The sequence below is a fragment of the Felis catus genome, chromosome A1, assembly GCF_018350175.1.
Source record: "Felis catus isolate Fca126 chromosome A1, F.catus_Fca126_mat1.0, whole genome shotgun sequence".
Lineage (NCBI taxonomy): Eukaryota > Metazoa > Chordata > Mammalia > Carnivora > Felidae > Felis > Felis catus.
Genome location: NC_058368.1, coordinates 152,013,608 through 152,035,520, shown reverse-complemented (window position 1 = coordinate 152,035,520; position 21,913 = coordinate 152,013,608). Strand labels below are relative to the sequence as shown.

The 21,913-nt window shown below is 38.2% G+C and overlaps 1 long non-coding RNA gene across 2 annotated transcripts in view; it reads left to right on the top strand.

Annotated features, from left to right (window-relative positions):
* Nucleotides 1-12,387, top strand: part of LOC123379074 — a 30,611-nt gene extending 18,224 nt beyond the window's left edge. For both annotated transcript variants that reach the window (XR_006583067.1, XR_006583066.1), the window contains exons 4-5: nucleotides 2,138-2,325; nucleotides 8,628-12,387. This is a non-coding gene — a long non-coding RNA (uncharacterized LOC123379074). The remainder of the gene's footprint in view (nucleotides 1-2,137; nucleotides 2,326-8,627) is intronic.
* The last annotated feature ends 9,526 nt before the right edge of the window (nucleotides 12,388-21,913 follow it).

The window sequence follows — 21,913 nt, the reverse complement described above, 5'->3', positions numbered from 1 at the left end:
TGTGGATTTGTCATATTTGTCTATTTGTATGGAAAACTGTACAAATAAATGCATTCAAGTGATTTCTATGCATATCATTAGGTTTATTCCCTGTTTTTGTTGTCTAAAAGTGCTCAAACTATGAAATCCTTATGATGAGCCAGATCCAGAGGTTAAACAAACGGTAACTTAATCATTTACTGCACGTGAAGTTAGTGACAGACATGTGGCTACAATTGTACCTGATATGTTAAATATTTATACTGCAACCAATAAGCCTAAACACTGTTCAGATTATGCTCCCCATGGAGGAGGAAGCAGGAGGCAGAATGAAGGTGATATGGGGTGTGGGAAGGATGAGGAGCCAGTGAGGGAAAGGCACCTCTGTGCTTGGCATCTGGGTATTTGTAAACTGCAAGGATAGGGAAATTAAAAAAAAAATATATATGTATATATATATATATATATATATATATATATATATATATATATTTGGCTGGGAAGTAAAAAAAAAAATTTAACTTACAATATTGTGTTTCCTTTTATTTGGACAGTTCATTTAAATTTGGTTTATTCAGTATAGCCCTAGACTATTTCCTCCCTTTTAACTAGATGAAATAATTACAGCTTTTTTTCTCCCTGAACAATAACAAATCAAGCAGACCTGAAAGACTTGTGTTTTTCTATTTATTTCTTTTATGCATTTCTGAAAAGTATGAAACTAACTGCTGCTCTCCTCTGGCGGTAGCCAATATTCATAATTTTATGAAAAGAATTACTGAAGTTCAACTTATTTCCTTTTTACAGTTGAACTTGGACAAAGGAACATGCCCGAAGATCACCCATCAGTGCTGCTGTGTGTGGTAGTTGTGGAATTTTGTAAAACCGCTCGATGTTGTAGATGATCGGCTGGAGCTTGCCTCATTTCAAGGGTGTGTAGGACACGCCCTGGTTAAGCACCACTTCTCTCGCTAGGTACACTGAAGTCATCTCCGGCTCAGCTTACTAGAGCTGCATTCACCCTGCCCTTTCAACGTGTTTTTTTTTTTTTTTTTTTTTTTTTTTTCGGATGCTTTGATTCTTTTAATTTTGCCTCTATACTCCCAGATACTGAAACTTAAAAGTGGTATCTTACTGAAACCTTTAACCGTTTGTGCCTTTATGTATTAGTCTTCCAGTAGGACCCACTGTTCCTCAATTTTTCTTAAGGCCGTCTCTCATAGGCATCTCTGAAAGACTGATCTTCCTAAAACATGTAGTTATCAAACCTTTATAGCATCCACCTCTCCCCTAAATTAATAAATAGCCTCACCCTGGTATTAAAGATCTCACCGTGTGCTCCCAGCCTCACCTCTATGACCTCCCCTCCCCCAACAGTGGATTATTTTTTTTCTAGGGAGCTTAGTCTATCCACCTTCCCTAACATATTTAGATTTTCAGATTCTAGTGACTGCTCATACCATCTCTATCTCCTTGGGTAGGTTCCCATTACATCAACTAAATAATCTTAGGATTTCCAAGTAGAAACAGCAGCTGCTCCATGAAGCCCTCTGTGGTCAGCCACAAATGACTTCCAATCCTTGAACTCATCCCATGTATTAGCTTGCTACAGAGTCTAGGTGAAATGTATATTTAGCCTTGTATTGTCTATGTTATTGTGCTGGTATAAACCTGCTTAATCCAATGGTAAAGTGTATAGTTGACACTCGATAATGTTAATTTCCAGGGCACCTGAGTGGCTCAGTCTGTAAAGCTTCCGACTCTTGGTTTGGGCTCAGGTTATGATCTCATGTTTCCTAAGTTCGAGCCCCGCATCAAGCTTCATGCTGACAGTGCAGAGCCTGCCTGGGATTCTCTCTCTCCCTCTCTACCCCTCCCCTGATTGTTCTGTCTTTCTCAAAATGAATAAATAAACTTTAAAAAAATGTTAATTTCCTTCTGCCTGAAGACCTATGTTGTTAATATCTAGTATCTACATATTACTTGTACTGCTCATGGTAAGTGCTCAGTAAACATTTGCCAAATAAGGACTTAGATGAAATTACTATTTGGAACCTATTTAATTTGGCAAAAAGTGGACCTATTCTAGGAACTGAAATCCTCCCCTGAAATTTATACAGTGTTTCTGTATTAACCTCTGAAAACCCTGTATTCACAGCACATGAACACAACCCCTTGTCTAGAGATGTTATTATGAGCAAGAAGTACAGAGATTTCATGAAACCCAGGAGGGCTTTCTGAAGAGCATTGTATGAAGCCCCAACAAAAGTTGTCCCAGCAAAATTTCCCATACCAATTAAATATGCCACAGATGGCTTACATGGAGATTAACCTCTGGGTTTAAGGGTAAGTTGACTTCCTCCTTTATTTAAAATAAGTTACTTCTCACTGGATTGGAAAGCCAAATAAGGTCAAAAAATTGTATTCACAGAGGCGTGTGTAAAGAAAGGTATGTGGCAGCAGCTTCTATTCTCTAAAGGCTTACATTTAATCCAGTGATAGACAGTCATTTAAAAAAAATGTAAAATGAGTAATTGGAAGAGAAATAAAGGGCAGGGATAAATTCGTAGCATGGAGAATAAATAATGACGATTCCATGACAGATGTTTATCTTATTTAATATTTACATTTCATTAATGATCACATTTAAATGTTCTGTTTTAAAAATATTTTTTTATCCAGCAAGTACTCAGTGCTGAGGGAGAGAAGATGTTTTCTAGCAATTACTCTGTTAGCTATTAATCAGTTTGAAGCTTTTCATTATGTTCTGTGCCTGTTGAAAATGATTTCTCCAGAGAAAACCTGATTCTGCAGACATGGTTCAGGGAAGGGAAGTCTTTGGGGCTCCTGTGTGAGGTCCTTTAGTTATGTGTTTGGACCCTAAGACCGAACTCTCTGAGCCCCAAGCCTTGGTTAGAATTCGTAAGTTCCTGTACTACTCCATTGTTACTTCAGTAACCCATCAGGGTAGAGATTCAGAGAGTGACACCAACAAACAGTCTAGGTTTAAAGCCCTCCGTCTTCCACGGGTCTGTTGACAATAATCTTATTTATTATGCAATAGAATCTGGCAGTTTTAACAAAATTTCTTTTTCAACATTTTATATTACCTAGATTTCTGATAATGTCATTCCTTTAAATCTTAAACCTTAGAGACTGTTCCTCCTCAGTGTTCCTATTTCTTCCTGTACCTGTGAAATCTCTTCTAATTACCCCTCTTCTTTGGGGCATCTCACACACTCCTGATCCTAGTGTGTGCCCCTAAGAGGCCACACACTGATAAATGGTGAAACTGGGATTTGAGCCCAGGTCTGCAGACACTAAAGCCTAAGGTCTTTGTCAGCACTTTGCTTAAAACTAACTCTGCAGCCAAAGTGTCATCACCCTCATTGCTGATGCTTCGAAAGTGCCTATTATGTGCCAGACATTGGGTTTAGATCCTTCATATCTGTTGTGCTAAACTTTGAGACAGTGTTATTCCATTTCATAGACAAAATTTCAAGCTGTGGGAATGGTCCAAATAAGAACGTAAGGACTAGTTACATGCAATTTTACATTAGGAGTGTTGTGTTTACTCTGTCTTTAGTTCAGTAAGATCTCAAAGGTAGACGCAATTCTGGGACATGTTTATGTATGGCTGTCTTCTATTTAAGTTCCTTTAGAGTAGAATACACACATGCATGCTAAGAGAGAGACAAACCAAGACACAGACTCTTTTTTAAAAAAATGTTAATGTTTATTTTTGAGAGAGAGAAAAAGAGAAAGAGAGTTGAGGGGCAGAGAGAGGGAGACACAGAATCCGAAGCAGGCTCCAGGCTCTGAGCTGTCAGCACCGAGCCCGATGCCGGGCTCAAACTCATGAACTGCGAGATCATGATCTGAGCTGAAGTCGGACACTTAACTGAGTCACCCAGGTGCCTCAAGAAACAGACTTTTAACTACAGAGAACAAACAGATGGTTATCAGAGGGGAGTTAGGTGGGGAGATGGGTGAAAAAGCGATGGAGATTAAGAGTACACTTATCATGATAAAAAAAATCATTATACCATTTGTTAAAATTATGAGGGTGAAATAAACCAACTAATTTAATAAGATTATTTTATGTTGTAATTACATTTATGTAACGTGTATGATTCACAGAATAAAATTTATTAACATACTAAATAAATAAAATGTTTGACTAATTAAAAAAAACCAAGTACAACACCCATACTCAAATATCTGTTATTATTAGAGCTGGTAAATCAGAGTAAATCAGAGCTTAAGATGATAAGAACTGGTGAGGTGTGTGGAAAATTGAGAGTTTACACCCCACATGGAGTCATTCAGATTTAATTTGTAATGACGTTATGCAGGGAAGTGTACCCGTTCATGCACACACACACACACACACACACACACACACACACATGAACACACACAGGTCACCAGTTTGCAGCTCTTTATTCATTTTGTATTTTGTATTAAGAAATCTTTTAATGTTTATTTATTTTTGAGACAGAGCGCAAGCAGGGGAGGGACAGAGAGAGAGAGGGAGGCACAGAATCTGAAGTAGGCTCAAGGCTTCAACACAGAGCTTGATGGAGCTTGATGTGGGGCTCGAACCCATGAAACATGAGATCATGACCTGAGCCAAAATCAAGAGTTGGATACTTAATCGACTGAACCAGCCAGGCGCTGCTGTATTTTGTAATTGTTTTTTATTATTTATTCATTTTTTGGAGGCTCTATGCCCATTGTGGAGCTTGAACTCACAACCCCAGACAAGAGTCACATGCTCTCCCAACTGAATCAGCCATACACCCCAGTTTGTGGCCCTTTGAACTGTACTTCTTTCTTTTTTTTTAAATTTTTTTTAACGTTTATTTATTTTTGAGACAGAGAGAGAGATACAGAGAATGAACGGGGGAGGGGCAGAGAGAGAGGGAGACACAGAATTGGAAGCAGGCTCCAGGCTCTGAGCCATCAGCCCAGAGCCCGGAGCCCGACAAGGGGCTCGAACTCACGGACTGTGAGATCGCGAGATCGTGACCTGAGCTGAAGTCGGATGCTTAACCGGCTGAGCCACCCAGGCGCCCCAAACTGTACTTCTTTCTTAAGCAAAGTTATTAGAATAGATAGGGGCAAGAAATGCATAGTTTCATTTTGGAGAAGAATATGAAGTAATTGTTTTGCATGTGTTCATATTTACATCTTTAAGACTCGTCTGATGAATGGATGATGATCACTTTTAAGGAGTTGCTGCTTTGGTGGAATTGTTTCACCTAGGTGGTAATGATACACATTCACTTTAATATCTTCTCAGAGAAGAGAAACAGATTATGCATTCCTTTCTTTTATTAGAGGAGTACAAGTCACAGCTTGGGAGCACAACAGTTACCTCTCCAGGGGAGGACCTCCCAAGGGTGGGCCGTGGCACCTGATGGTATGTGGAGAGTCAGCTGGCCAGACAGTGGGCTCAGTCCCTCACTGCAGAGAACTGTAGACAACTCTTTTGCTACTTGGTTTTTCTGCGCTGGCAGATGGGACTTCATTGTTTCAAAGTTTCAGTTTGGAAAATTTAGACATCAAGGGTTAATCTACATTTTAAAATAGCTGTCTTTGGAGGAAATTATGCTATAAATGAGAAACCTGTGTGGAGTTCTGGGTTCTTTATGTTAGCTTTGGCAGGGCCAGGAGCCTGTTTTGATGATAAAGCCAGCATTTGAAACCTGTATTTTATATTGCAGGAAAACTAAGCAAATTTAAAACACTCCACATTTGCCTTTTGACACCCCATAACCAATAGATGAACTTTCATTTCTGGGAGGCCTCCCAGTGATTAATGCCTTCCATTTATGACGTGAGAAGAATGAGCCGTATGTTAGTTGGTCTTCTGTCCGTTTCTAAAGAGCACCCGTGCCAGGATTTTGATGTGCACTCGCATTCTGGCACCAGGCTTTACACTTCTCACCCAGCACAGAGCCAGCTCACAGATCCTGCTCGGCACAGCGACTCCAGACACGCAGCCTGAATTTGAAGGCAGCCTCCTAAAATGTGGCAGGCACAGTTCTCCCTCTTCCTATTTGGAGCCCATCGTGTGGGGCTACGACCACTCTCCGCTCCCTGTAAGGCAGCCTGGAGAGAGTTGCATTTGCTAGCTTCTCACTGAAGCAATCTTCATGAAGGGGAGGTGTGGCACTACAGGGCTGTTTCACAAATGTTTTCTGTTGCCTGTACTTACTATTAAGAGGAAATGGTCACATTTCTTTTTTCACATTGCCAACAGAGATCACATACTCTACTCCCTTGCTGGGGACCATATTGGAGTCAATACCTTTGGGGACTTCTTTGGTTCCAATGTCTTCTGTGGGAGAAGAGAGGCATTCACTAAGCCGTGTGTGGTAGCTGTTAATGCTGTCCACGAATATTTTTGGTTCGCTCACCTTTAAGGCACACGGTAGGGTTGCATTTCCTGCCTCCCTCTGTGGCCATGTAACCTGCTTAGGTCAATAAAAATTGAGCAGAAGTTACATGTGTTATTCTGCACTGTAAATGTTAAGAGCCAGTGGGTGATTTACCACTTGCCTCCTATTGTTGCTGCAGGGATTTGAAGAAGCACAGGTCAAGAAAAGGCTTCTATTAGCCTGAATCCATGAGCAACTGATAAATAGAAAACCCCTGTTCACCAGTGTTAGACTTGTAGCATGAACAAGAAGTATCTGTTGGTATGTTAACCACTGAGATTTGGGGGGATTTCTCGTTACTGCATCATAATGTAGTCTATGCTGACTGATGAGCCTTGTTAACTGGAGAGTAGACCCATTGCATTGAAGTGCAGGCAGTGCCTAGGCAGGTCCATCTCTTTCTTGTCTCTTCTCTTTTAGGTATCAGTAAGACAGGTCAGTTTCTTTCGTGTGGAAAAGAGACAAACAGAGTCTGCTTTAGCATGTCCATCATTTTCTAACGTTTCCCCCATAACAGACTAGGAATACCAAAGTCTAAATCAAGAAAGGCGATAAGGAGAAACTGCTATGTTCTCCAATCAGTTTCACCTTTAGTAGTTTTACTAGATTTTGATCCTGCTTAGTTCTTGTCTATTTCTTTTCACATTGGCTAGGAAGCCATAAGAAGGAAAAATAATGATCGCTGTTTTCTCAAACATCCAACACTTAAAGACCTTAGGTATTTATACAGCACACCACTTAGTCATGTTTGCAGATAACAGAGGTAGGCTTACTATTTTTGTTGTTAAAAACCCTGAAATGCTAGCAGACTAATGGTGTATAGATGCTGTAGGCAAGATTGTAACATGGCCCTAAGTTTCTAAGCCCCTGGTGTACATGTCCTGAATCCCCTTCCCTTTGATGTATAAATGAAAATATCTTTTACGCATAAAAGTATCACTCTCATGGTTAGTTTACATTATATGGCAAAGGTTGAAGATAATTTTCCAATGTAATTAAGGTCCCTAACCAGTTGCGTTTGAGTTAATCAAAGGGGGGATTGTCTTGGTTAAGTCTAATATCATAACAGGTGAGATTAAAAAAAAAATTTAATGTCTATTCAGTTTTGAGAGACAGAGAGAACAGAGCATGAGCTGGGGAGGGGCAGAGAGAGAGGGATACAGAATCCAAAGCAGGCTCCAGGCTCTGAGCTGTCAGCACACAGCCTGATACAGGGCTTGAACTCACTGACCAGGAGATCATGACCTGAGCTGAAGTCGGATTCTTAACAGACTGAGCCACCTAGGTGCTCCTAAATAGGTGATATTTTTAAAGAGAGTTTATAGGTCACAGATATAAGCCAGTCAGAGTACCCAGTGAAGGAAGCCACATGGCAAGGACTTGAGTTTGGTTTCTAGTTGTTCAGGATAATTCCAGGCTGTCATCTAACAAGAAAATAGGGACCTCAGTCAGAAACAAATTCTGCCAACAACCCAAGGGAGCTTGGATGCAGAAGTTTCCCTAATTGATTCTCCAGATGAGAATAAAGGGGGCCAGAATTTTACCTTAAGCCTTGTGATACCATGAGTAAAGGATCCAGCTAACATGTGCCAGGCTTCTGACCCAAAGAAACTATTAGATAATAAATTTATTGACGTTTTAGTCTACTACCTGTGTGGCAATTTGTTATGCAGTGACGGAAAACTAATACACGAGGAATTTGACCTGTTTGACCCTGAAATATAAGGGCTTTTGTTTTAATAAATCATTTAGGCATGTCCTGCTATCTCCTTAACTTCCTAAAATCAGTTTTAACTCCCATATGGAGCGATGAGGTTGGAAGAGGTTTTCACAGCGGTTAAATGTGGCTCATGATCTCTTCAGTGTATCCCTCATCAAACCATTGCAAGCAGCCTGAGAGAGCTTCGTGGTTTCTACTCACTTTTGTATGCATAGTGACCACCTTCTCTCCCCTGGGAGTGCTCTTGTCCTCCGACTGGTGTCATTCACTAATAGTCATATAAGAACCTGGGATAGCACCAAGATGATTTGGGGATACCAGGAAGTCTGTGGGGTATCACTAAAACTGAATGATGGGCCACTTTTGACCACATTCTGGAAAGGGATTGTGTTGATACAGAAGCATCCACTTAACTGATTGTAAAGCATTTGGTCTTTTAAGGTGAATTTTGACATTAGAATGTATACTTTCATAATATGCAGCACAACCAGATGGAAATGAGCCTTGTTGCAAAGAGGGGGCTTTTGTTTGTTTTGTCTGGCTAATTTTGGCACCACATTTTTGAAGTTGGTAACCAGAGAGCAAGCAACCAGTTTCACAGAAGCACAATTTGAGGTAAATAACTTTTCTTTATATTTGTCAGTGGTTTGACTTATTACATTTTATGTAAACCTATTTTAATAAAATGACAGAAGCAAACAAAATGTAGTATATACGATTAGCAAAGATTTTTGGATGTGTTACATACATAGAATGGAAAGGAATAAAGAGAATCAGCTTGTTACTCAGGAAAAACGGCAGTTTCACCCAATTTGAACAAAAGAGTTTTGTAGAGAAAGAGAAAGCAAGAGAACTGTTAGATGTGCTTAATGGGTTGTATCCTTTTAACCAAGAACAAAAAGACATGTGACCGTGTAGCCTTGAATCTTTGGTCAGAGCTGCAAAGAGCCCTACTCCAGGTGAATTTATCAGTAGGACTCCACTCTATGGTAATAGCATTATGAGGAGTAAATTTAGAGTAAATGAATTCAAAAGTATTTAAAGCTATGGCTTCCTCTAAAGAGTTTGTGAAGGTTCTTGATGAAAACACTGATGACATTGGGTCAACGAATAGGGTTTATGTGTAAAATTGTTTGAATCTGTGACATGTGAACTTCTGGGGAGTGCTGAATTGTTGCCTCTCCCACTGATTAGATAAATACAAATAAACAAATATTATATGGTTGCTTATCCACATTGTTTCATCAGTGCCACAGATCATCATTTCTTGGATGAAAGCCCCAGCCAAAGCTAGGGTATGGACAATGTGGGCTCTTGTCATACCCTCTAGTCATTCTAAGATTTCCTGGTAGTCTATTTTTTGGATTATTTACCCTACCCTTATAATTGACCAAAGAACATGCATCAGCCCAGGGAGGGAAACAGAGACTTGGTATGCTTAAAGTCTTTAGTGCATCTTACTCTGGATGGTGATTGATGGTGCCAGCTAGTTTAGAAATTTGCTGATAGATTTTTCTGTAGTTCATGCGTTGGCCACCTGTTTTAATGATAGAAAAGCTCTCAAAGAAGATGATTTTCAGGGACTTGGGGGATTGGGGTAGGGAGCTGAGATCACTAGGACACTGTGAAAAACTCCAAGGTTTGGTGTCTTCTCATTTTGATTATCTTTCCTTCCCAATCTTATGAAGAACCTCTCCCTGATCCTCAGGAACACTGTGTTTCCCATTTACTGTTTAAAAATGTGTTTTTTTTCTACTTAAAGTTGCCAGTTCAGCATGTTGGTTTATCTCAGAAGAATATAAATTTAAGTAGGACCACATTCTGAGGATTTCATGAACTTACTCCTTCAAGGTATATTTTATATTTAAAAGATGGTATTCATTAATCTAAGCAAATCTCTATTTGAGCAGTAGGGCAGAGATTTTTGAGCATAGGGATCTGTGTGTATTTCTTTTCTAACCACATTTGCCATTCTCTTATATCTTTTAACTATCAAGAATAAGAGTCTTACCAAATACTTCACTCCTGAAAGGCTGCCGACCTTCTCAGTAGATGGAAAATGTTTTCTCCCAAAGGCATGTAGTTCTCATTGGTGTTTCTACCATTCTGTCACCTACCTGAGTTCTAAACCAAATGAAAGCTACACAAAGAGTTCAGTCAAAGAGAAATAAAAGTATCTGTTTCAATAGTAATAGAACTAATGGAAAACAGGATTCAGGCATATGACTAATATGTGCCCCAGAATTAGAGAGACCTATCCACCCAGTCAGAGACAGCCTGGAAAACCACAATCTTGCCTACAAGAATATTTTCTTTACCACTAGCTTCCTACAAGTGGAGAATTGATCTAACCATATGCTCTCTGAAAGTAGGCTGATCCCAAAGAGAGGAGGAGAGGGGAAGGTTTGAGCTCCTCATCACATGTTTCCTCCTCCCAAATTTAACAGTTTCCAGAATTCCATTCCCATAGCTGACCATATAGTTTGTGAGGTCCAGTACAAAATGAAAAGGCAGAACTCTTTGTTCAAAAATTTTTTATGAACTTCAAGATGGTGACAGAGTATTAAGTCAAATGTAGGCCCTTCCAAGTGTCGAACCCTTTGCAACTATACAGGCTGTGAATTCATGAAGCCAGCCCTGTTCATTTCTTATCTGGGATACAGAATAAGGAAGTGGAGGGAATACAAGAGTGTACTATCTTCATTTCCACCCAAATTGACAAACAAATCAAGTGTAAATGAGGTTCCCTTAAAAAATAACATTTCCAAGTCTCTTTTCTCATATCCCTTAGGTTTAACCAGCAAGTCCATGATCCACTGGGGAGTGGATATATCTATGAGAGTAGGAGAGCAATGATCTCATCAGGGAGTTCTTGCTCTCATAGCCATAAGCCTACTCTTTTAGTACCAACCACTGTCACTTTATTGATCCTTTTGGCATACAGTGAAGACTTTACTTAAGAAGCCTAGGAAATAGGTCAGAATCATACAATCATAATCATACTACATTATTCCATACTACTAAGGGATAATGGACCCCTTAGACCAGAGGAAGAACACTGGTTATTTTAAAATTTATCACTGAGAGGCATCCAGGAGGGAGAGAGTGCAGTTTTTCTGATAAATAAAATGTGAATGCAGTCACTTACTTTAAATATTAAATAATGTTTTTATTAGTTACAAATAGAAATCATGTGTGGGGTCTATTAATGAAAGCCTTTTTAATCAACTTATGCTTACTCACTTTAGTCTTCTTCCTGATGATGTATCGCCAATTGTATTTCAAGCATTTCATCCCTGCCCCTTATCTGCATTCTTGCTCTCGGGGAAAAAAATCAAGATTTCTTCATCTCACCTTCACGGCACCCTCCTGCATCTTTTGTGGCAGGGCTGAGTCCCAAGCCTGGGTCATAAAGGGGGAGTCACAGTTGCAATGATTCCTTGTTGCCAGTATGCTGTCCTAGAGGCAGGAGAGATGTGTTCAGTTGGGAGAGTGAATCAATTCATGATGAATTCAGAAGCCTCTGACCTTGACCCTCTACTGCATTATCCAGGGAAGTCTTGGAGTGGCTAATGGTGATGTGGTGAAGAGGTGAACAGGGGTAACTCCTATCCACTGAGCCCTTAGAACATCTGTTGCATAAAAAATAAAATGTAGCTGATGATGTTTTTATTATAGTCAAAAATAATTCTTTTTCTATAAGAAAGAAGTCAGTGCAAGGGAAATGCTACTCCTCATGAACTATTAAGGCCTGTGCTCTTCTATATTCAAATCAGTTGATAATATTTACAGTTTTGTTGATAAATTCTTACCAGTTTTATAGCATGAGGAATGACCCTATACATTCTAAACCAATTCCACATGAGTTTAAGCAGATTTAATGCGTGACCATGGAACAAACACCATAGTTCCAAATGTTCACTAATAGAATTTCCTTTAAATAAGTTTAGGATTCAAAAGCTTTCCATCTTTGCACTTCCTTCTTCATGTTTTTTTCATTTTCTATAGAAAGATACAATGAGAACCTCCAAAAAATGTGAATGTAGGAAAAATAGCTAGATATGACGCATAAGAATATTGGCTATAAATAGTTATTGATATTGTCAAAACTATAGTATCAAAACAAACAAGCTCATTACCAAACTGTGTTTAAATTAAACATTTTCTTACACAAGGATATGAAGGTTTTCAATCTCCCTTGATCTTCTTTCTCACTATCTGCCTTTCATCAAGGCCAACAAATCTTCTGGCTTTTTTTTTTTTTTTTTTTTTTTTTTTTTTTTTGTCTCCCTCTGTTTTTTATCTCCCTACTGTCATTGAGACTAGCCAGGCCCTCATAAGCTCATGTGTGCCCTGTTATATTAGTCTTCTAGCAAAGGTTGGGACTTTCAAGTGCGTCAGCCCAGTATTCCACTTTCAGTTTAGATTTGTGGCACACCATCTTTTTGGCAGGATCTGGGGTCCCTGGCCCCAACATCCCTTTCCTTTGGTAGTTGTCAATATGTGATATATCATAGAGGTTCTTCTCCAAACCTTGCTGTCAGCAGCCCCTTTTCTGAAGTCCCTATAGCATAAGCATGTCAGTTCTTTTCATTTCGGCTGTGTGGTCATAGATAGGTTATAAGAAACAAGAAGTAAGAAAGGTATAGGGGCACCTAGGTGGCTCAGTCAATTGGCTGTTCGACTTCAGCTCAGGTCATGATCTCACAGCTCATGAGTGCAAGTCCTGCATTGAACTCTGTGCTGACAGCTCAGAGCCTGGGGCCTGCTTCAGATTCTGTGTCTCCCTCTCTCTCTGCCCCTCTCCTGCTCATGCCCTGTCCCTTTCTCTCAAAAATAAATATTAATTTTTTTAAAAGAAAGGTATAAAGAACTTAGTATAGTTTCCAACTGCCATCTGAGATATTCACTGAAAGATAATCTGACTGTTTTACTTTGGTTTTATTTCAAAAGATGGGATTCACCATTTCTACCTAGATTTTCATATTCCTCCTTAGCAAAGGTAACTTAAAGTTAACCTTACACCCTAGCTTGATGAGGTAATTTAGGCAGAATTACAGATATCCCCAGAGCCTTTACTGAGCTCTTATATCTCTGAGAGCATCCAAGCTAAGTGACACCCAGATCCCTGCATAATTGTCCAAAATAAATCCTTTCAGAATTTTGATGCCTCTTACTTTTTGTATTAATCTTACCTCCCTAACACTTCTCCCTAATACTCCTTACTCTTCCTCGAAGCCAGGGGAGGAAAGGAGAGTGAGAGGTTACTGAAGTAGGCATACATGTTATGGAATTTGTTCTACTCACACTCCAGCCAAAGAAGTTGTGTTTTCTGTTCTTGTTTTTCATGTGATTTTCTGTTTTACATATAGGATTTGAATAAAGAGATTTGGATCCTGCAATTTCCTCAAGTGATAATCCAGAATCTTATCTATATCAAATTTTATATTTGATGTAGAAATTCTTTTCTATATCAAAATTTCATGGGAAAAGGCATTTATACTACCCTACTGATATTGTCTCCTCAGAGGTCAGAAGTGTCACCTAAAATTTATAATTCACTTTTGTTTTTGTCTTTATAAGCACCTTTGACACCAATGACCATTCTCCCCTCAATCAAGACTCTCTCTCTCTCTCTCTCTCTCTCTCTCTCTCTCTCTCTCACTATTTCCAAGAAATAGCCATATCTCTCTGAAAATTTTTGCTTCACTTTTTGTTGATTTTAGTCTGCCCACACAAAGCATCTGTCTTAGGTCATGTTCCCTGGCATCAAAATCTGAGATGTAATTTATTGGTCAAGTGATTTAATGGAAGGTCGCTCAGGAGAAGGGAAGTGAGAAAAGTAAGATAGGCAGGGGGAGAAAAGCTAAGCATTAATATGGCTTCAGTTGGAGACTAATTTCAGTCTGATCCTATGGAATGCTCTAGAGCACAATTTGCACCCCTTGAGTTTTCTTTTAGAGACAAAGGGCTGGACTTTTGTACCCAAGACTTTAGGCAATAATTACAGAAATAGGGAGAAGGGTTCTCTAGCTAGTAGATGTGGTTTGGTCAGGGTCTCGTCAGCATCCACTACATCATCTTCAGCTCTGTTTTCTGTCCTCCTGACATGGTTCCCTTAAAGTGATATACTCTCACTTTCTATGTATATGTGTATGTCTCCCACACACATATCACCGACTTCTTGTCTTAACTACAGATCTTTATTTCTTAATTCATTGCACAATGCATGTCCTACAAAGTTCACATTTTCAAAAACAAATCATTTCTCATTATTTTATTTCCCCAAACTGACTTTGCTATAGTTGTTAATGATATTGTTATTCTTCATTATTAGGACTCAAAATATATTAAACCATTGATCAAGCTTTCTTCCTCTGCCATCAAACTGTCCTGCTTTCTTCTCTACTGTCCACTTTTAATTCCTTGCAAACCACCAATGATTCTACTACCTTAGCCTTTTAGTATTTGTTCAGAACATTTTCTTTATCATTGCTACTTTTCTACCCATTTATACATTTTCACGTGGAAGAAGTCATGAAGAAATGAGGGACTGAGTGATGCTGAGCTTTCTTTCTCTGGTCTATTGTGTTCAACTGTACCTCCTATTTTTTAATCTTTGAACATGCCCTGGCCATGTTGTCCTCTCTAAGTGAAACTTCTTTAGCTTTTTGCTTCAGGTCAGTTCTTTGCACCATTCTAGATAATCATATAAAGTTGTCTATGTAAATATACTTAATGGGGGCAAAAGCACATTAACAATTTGAAGATAATACTTATGACTTTTTCTCCCTAATCTCTTGCTTTGAAGTAATAAAATATGACCCAGGGAATATCAGTAAAGAAAATATTTGAGGACAAATTCTGTGGCATGTCTTAATTCATTATGACTTCTCACAGAGCTGGCCCTTATATATCCCCTATTCCTACCATGCAGATAGTCACATTCTGCCTGGCTGCAAATATCCAGAGATCTATAAATGCAATAATAATAATGACTACAATTTCTGCTTAAAATGAAGACAGCCCTATATTCTGAGATGAGTCTGACATTGCATATTTACTAATAGTCAAAGACTGTTTTTGTATATTTAAAGCTAAGGATAATCTGTTAGGTTTCTTCTCCCTAAGGCCCCTGCTCATTCTGCCTTTTATAGGGAGCAGAATTCAATTCAGTGGAATAATTATACATTTCACAGCTGAACAAGAGATTTAGGATTTACAAATGAGTGTTTGATTAGTTCCAAAATTGACAAAGCGCAACTTCAGAGGGAAATGGCAGGAGACAAATTTAGTAATTACTCCCCAATAGTCAAGAGGTACATGAAATAAACATCATTAATCATCAGGTAAATGCAAATAAAAATGACAGTGGTTATCACCTCATACCTGTTAGAATGGCCATCATCAAGAAGACAAGAGATAACAAGTGTTGGCAAAGATGTGGAGAAAAGGGAAACTTTGTGCACTAATGATGGAAATGTAGTGGAGGTTCCTAAGAAAATTAAAAATAGAACTATCATATGACCCAGCAATCTCACTCCTGGGTACGTACGCAAAGGAAATGAAAACAGGATATCAAAAATATATCTGTACCCCCATCTTCATTGTGCATTATTCACAACAGCCAAGATCTAGAAACAGTCTAAGTGTCTGTTGATGGAAAAATGAAAAAAGAAGATGTGAGATATATGTATCTCATATATGTGTGATATATAATAATATATCATATATACCCACCCACAAAAAGGAGGAAATCCTGCCATTTGTGACAACATAGATGGAACTTGAGGGAAATACATTAACTGAGATAAGTAAGACAGAGAAAGACAAATGCTATGTGATGCTACTTATATGTGGAATCTAAAAAAGCTGAACTTGCAGAAAGAGAAAGTATAATTATGGTTATCAGGGGCTGGGGGCTGGGACAATTAGGGAGATGTTGGTCAAAAGCTACAAACTTGAAGTTAGAAGATGAATAAGTTCTGAAGACCTAATGGACAGCATTGTGGTTATAGTCAACAATTGTGTATTATATACTCCAAAGTTGCTAAAGGACTATATTTTAAATGTTCTCAGCATAGAAAAGAAGAAATTGTGTGATGTGATGGAGATGTTAGCTAATACTATAGTAGTGGTAGTCACATTGCAATATATAACTGTCTCAAACCAGCATGTTGTACATCTTAAACTTATACAGTGTTACCTGTCAATTATTTCTCCATAAAAATTACTCTTTCTCTATTTAAGTAGTATGATGTTTATTTTTTTCTGCTGTGTCTGAGCATCAGCCATATAGTGGCCATAAATACATGAAACACTTTGTTTTTCTTAAGGTATTTTTAGAAGTGTATTAATCTTTCTTTTATTAAGGGATATTGGCTTAGTAAAAATATTCATATGAAAGGCTCTGTAATCAAAATAAAAAACACATGACTTTGAGAATTTTACTTCCAGTAACAGCTAGTTGACTCAAACCAGTTCTCTCTGTCAGAAAAACTGAAGAACCTGATCAAAGTTTTTAAAAAGACATCTTTTTGAAAGTAGCAAAGAGCTAATAAAACAACGAGAAATAGGCCAAGATTTTGGGGAACTGAAATAAGCTGCTCAAAATTTCTTTTGCTTTGAGCTTATTTTCCCATTCTGAAAGAGCAGCTGCAAAACTAATTTGTTATTTTCGTGGTCTCATTCATTTGGGATGATCCTCATATCCTGATGAGGATGGAGACTCCAGCCTCCAGTTTAGCACTGGGTTCATGAAGAACTATGCTTCCAAGGAAGTGTGAACCAGAAGGAAATCAGATGTTATAGGGACTTGCAGACAGAATTTTATTATTTAGCATCAGAGAAACCCCCGTTCTCTCTAACAACTCCCAGAAGCTATCACAGATAATGTGTGAAAGACAATGCCATTATTTTAGATATCAAAATCATCTACCAAATAATTTACTAAATGAAGCTTCTATCATATAATTAAAAGTATCAAAGCAAGTACCAAACATCAGAAACAACATACAGTAGAAACAGATGCACAAAGACATGGGATTTAGGAACTCTCAGACTCAGACAATAAAACAATTACTCTAATTAGGGTTTTAAAAAATAAGAGGTAAGGGGCGCCCGGGTGGCTCAGTCGGTTGAGGTCTGAGTTTGGCTCAGGTCATGATCTCACAGCTCGTGAGTTCGAGCCCCGCGTCGGGCTCTGTGCTGACAGCTCGGAGCCTGGAGCATGCTTCGGCTTCTGTGTCTCCTCTCTCTCTGCCCCTAACTCACTCGCATTCTGTCTCTGTGTCTCTCAAAAATACATAAACATTAAAATAAATAAATAATAAGAGGTAAGATTGAATAATTTGGCAGGAAACTAGAAACTATAAAAATAACATAGGACAGACCAGTGTACACGTAAAATGGCCAAAATCTAAAACATTGAAAACACTAAATGCTGGTGAGGAAGTGCAGCAACAGGAACTTCACTGCTGGTGGGAATGCAAAATGGTACAGCCACTTTGGAAAGAGAGTTCGACAATTTTTTTTTTTACAAGACTAACCACACTTTTACCATATGATCTAACAATCACAATGTTTGATATTTACCCAAAGGAGTTGAAAATTTATGTCCACACAAAAACCTACACAAAGTTGTTTACATCAGCTTTACTTGTAATTGCCAAAATGTGGAAGTAACCCAGATACCCTTTGGTAGGTGAATGGATAGCAAACTGTGGTACACACAGAAAAGATAAAAGTATTAGCACTAAGAATAAATGAGCTATCAAGCATGAGAAGACATAGAAGAACCTTAAAGGTATAGTAGTAAGTGAAAGAAGCCAACCTAATAAGACTACATACTGTATAATTCCAACTATATGACATTCTGGAAAAGGCAAAACTATGGAGACAATAAAAAATCAGTAGTTGCCATGGGCTGTGGGTCAAGAGGAAGGGTGAATAAACAGAGCACAGAGGATTTTTAGTGCTGTGGCAATACTCCATATGGTATCATAATGATAGATACATATCATTATACATTTGTTTGAACCCATAGAAGGTACAACAACAAGAGTGAACCCTAAAGTATACTCTTGTAACAAATGCACTACTGGGGTTGGAAATGTTGATAATGGTAGGAGCTATGCAAGTAGAGGTAGGGCATGTCAGAAATCTCTCTGAATTCCCCTCAATTTTGCTGTGAATCTAAAGAAACCAAAATATTAATAAAAACATATATGTAATTAAAAAAGAAAAATTATACAATAAAAACTTTGATAAAATAATTTCAGAATTAAGTTTATGGATATAAGAGAAAATTAGACACAGAGGAAGAGATATTAGTTAACTTGAAATAGATTAGAAGAAAGTCTTCAGAAAGAAGTATAAATAATATAAAGATGAAAAATACAGATGAGGGACAAATAAACTTAGGAGATTCAGAGAGAAAATCTAACATTACTTTCATTTGAATCTCAGAAAGGGAGAAAAGAGAGACTGGAATAGATGATATTTGATGAGAAAATATCAGAAAATACTCTAGAATAGATGAAAGATACACATCTTCATATTTTAAAAGCCCTATGACTCACCAGTGGGCAAAAAATTTTTTTACATGTTCTTTTAAACACATAGAGACACCCCAGAAAACCAGAGACAAATTTTAAAGCAGTTAGAGGAGACTGTGTTTAAATAAACAGTGGTTAAAAAGAGTTTACTTCGTGAGTGCAACAATGGAAACCAGAAGACAAAAGAGTTATGTTTACAATCTACTAGAAAAAAACAAGTTTTAAAACTAGGATTTAATACACAGTGGTACACACACCGTTGCAAATGAATGCAAAATGGCACAACAAAAGAATTAGTTACTATCAGGCTGTGCTAAGGAAAATTCTAAAGAATATATTTTAAGTAGAAGGAACATAATCGCAGATGAGAAGTCAGAGATGTGGGTAAAAAGATGCTAAATGTGAAGATAAACCTAACGAATATTGGCTGGTTAAAACAACAACAACAATAATTTTTATGGGTTTTAATATATTTATGTTTTAATATCATTAGTAACAGCGATTGATTATAAATTTCAGTTGAATAAATGGATTTAAGATGTTCCCAAGTCCTTTAATGTGTTGTCCTGGGGAAAAGGAAAAGGACTGCAAAGCACTCGATTTTGTTAAGAGTGCGTGTTTAAATTTTAGAGTATCTACCATTTTGCAGATGCTCTTGTTGCCCTGAGCTATAATCCACTGGCCCACTTAAAGATATCTGTTGGCATAGTAGACTGTCCAGCGTGCATGCTAATAACTTAATATAAGTGCTTACAACTCTCTTCTCTCCCTGAAGGGATTCTATAGCTCTCTGAAACTTATTTCACCACAATACCCACAATATACCTTGTGCAGAAAAGGTATCCAAGTATCTTGGAGAAAAGATACTCCAAGGGTATCTCACAACCAATGTGGACAGAATTTGGTGAAAAATGACCTGACCACTCAATCCTCTGGGGCAATGATCCTGGAGTATGTCCCATGGGTTCTTAGAGAATTCACAATAAAGTTGACCCAATTTGTCTTGCAGCAATGCCCCCACTCATTTGTGTTTCTTTTATTGGCTTCTCTCCCTTCTGTGTCTCACATTCCACACCCCTCCATTTCTTTCTGGGATTTCTTCCAACTTTTGGTACATAAACCCTTATCTCAGGGTCTGATTTTAGGGAAGCCCTAACTAAGGAAGTTGCATCAGACTTGGCTCTAGAAAACAGACTTTTAGGACATGATTCTAGTGTTGCATCCCTTGGCCAGCAGGTGATTAGAACCCAATCATTGATAATAAGTAGGTTGTGGAAAATTTTTTGTGTATTGTACTGTCACTATTCCCTAGATTATCACTGCAGTGAGCTGGCACACAGGTAGGTTTGGCAGGGAGAAAGTGCTGGCTTTTGCAACAGATCTAACACCTGAACAATGAAGGGGCATGGCAATTATAACCAACGTAGAGTTAGCTAGTTTTTCAACTGACTTAGAGGCCTTGAAAAAGGATAAAGTTAGATTTAGGTCAGCTATGAACCCAGAAGACTTCTGTGGAAGTATTTAAAGAAATTCTTCTGCATCTAGAGGGCTTAATATACTGTAAATCAGGCCCCCAAATAGTTATAAGTACATCCTTATGCACTTCCAGCGAGGATCTTATGCTAAAGTCAGGATGCTGATGAAGGAGAGGCAGGACTTAACGATCTGATTGGAAAGAAGATAGTGATATATTTGAAACCTTGAACCCCTAGATGTCGCTGAATCCTTCAGGCCAGCAGAAGCAGTCCTCTGCTTTGCTAGAGAACAGCCTCACCTTGCACTTTACTGTCAAAGGCAAGATGGATACAATTCATCTACTGATCAATGAGGCTAGAATCACTTTGGTCTGCAAATCAGTGGCTCATAGACCATGGAATTCCTACAGGCTAAATAGAGAGGCAGTCAACAAATGGAGAGGCAGTCAACTAACATTAGTTTCCTAACTAATCAAAATGATTATGAGTAGGTGAGTAAAAGGCTAATGTTAACCATCAAAGAGGAAGCCCTCTTAACTAGCCCGTTTAAATAGCAACCTAACTTTTCCTATTAAAATAGCTTTCCTATTAAAATTGCCCTTACCTAGTTCTTTTATTTAAAAAAAAATTCTTTTAAGTTTATTTTGAGAGACAGCACCAGTGGAAGAGGGGTAGAGCGAGAGGAAGAGAGAGAATTCCAAGCAGGTTCTATGCTGTTAATGTAGAGACCGACATAGGGCTCATCCTCACAAACCGTGAAATCATTACCTGAGGTCAAGAATCCAAGGCTTAGGGACACCTGGGTGGCTCAATCCGTTGGGTGTCCAACTTCGGCTCAAGTCATGATTTCAATCCTGAGTTGGACTTTGTGCTGACAGCTCAGAGCCTGGAGCCTGCCTTGGATTCTGTGTTACTCTCTCTCTCTGCTCCTCCCCTATTTCTCTCTCTCAAGAATAAATAAACATCAAAAAGAAAAAGAGTCCAGGGATTAAACAACTGAGCCACCCATTCGCCACTGCCGTTACCTAGTTTATATTATCTCCCCTCACACTTTCTAAGTGTGTGTTCTAACACTCTAGTTTTTCCTATTTGTTATATTTCTTTTTAATTGTTTACTTCCCCCACTATAATATATGTTTCACAAGGGCATTTTTGGGGGGTTCCATTTTGTGTATTTATATATCCTAAGCACCTAAAATAATGAATGTCACAAAGTAGGGACTCAGTGAACTTTCGTAAATGAATAGCCAGTTTTCTTCACTGCTGTAAAGATTATTATTATTTTTTTTTTCTGAGCAACACCATGATGCAGTGCAATTGGTCAATATCAATGGATGATTTAGAAAAAAAAAACTCTATGAAATCTGTGGCACTGTAAAAATGTCCCTTTCTTTGTATGAAGCATGAGTACTTTCAGGAGGCATTCCTGGCAGGCTGATTATAAAAAGAATAGCTAATTTTTTTTTCCCCTAGGTAATTAGTTTATACTTGTTTTGTAGACCCAGGGCTTGGGTTTTGTTTTGTTGTTGTTGTTGTTTCTCTTTACTATTATCCTATTGGATGTGATTAATTCTATTTGTGTGTCATTGTAATGTCTAGAAATCCTTTGAGAAAAAAAATGGGCTGTATTTATAAATATTAATTAGTTCTCTTTCCAAATGAACAGTTCTGAATGTGCCTAGAGTTTGGAAGGGGTTAATTCACTATCCAACTTGCTTAACATACTGTGAGCAAGGG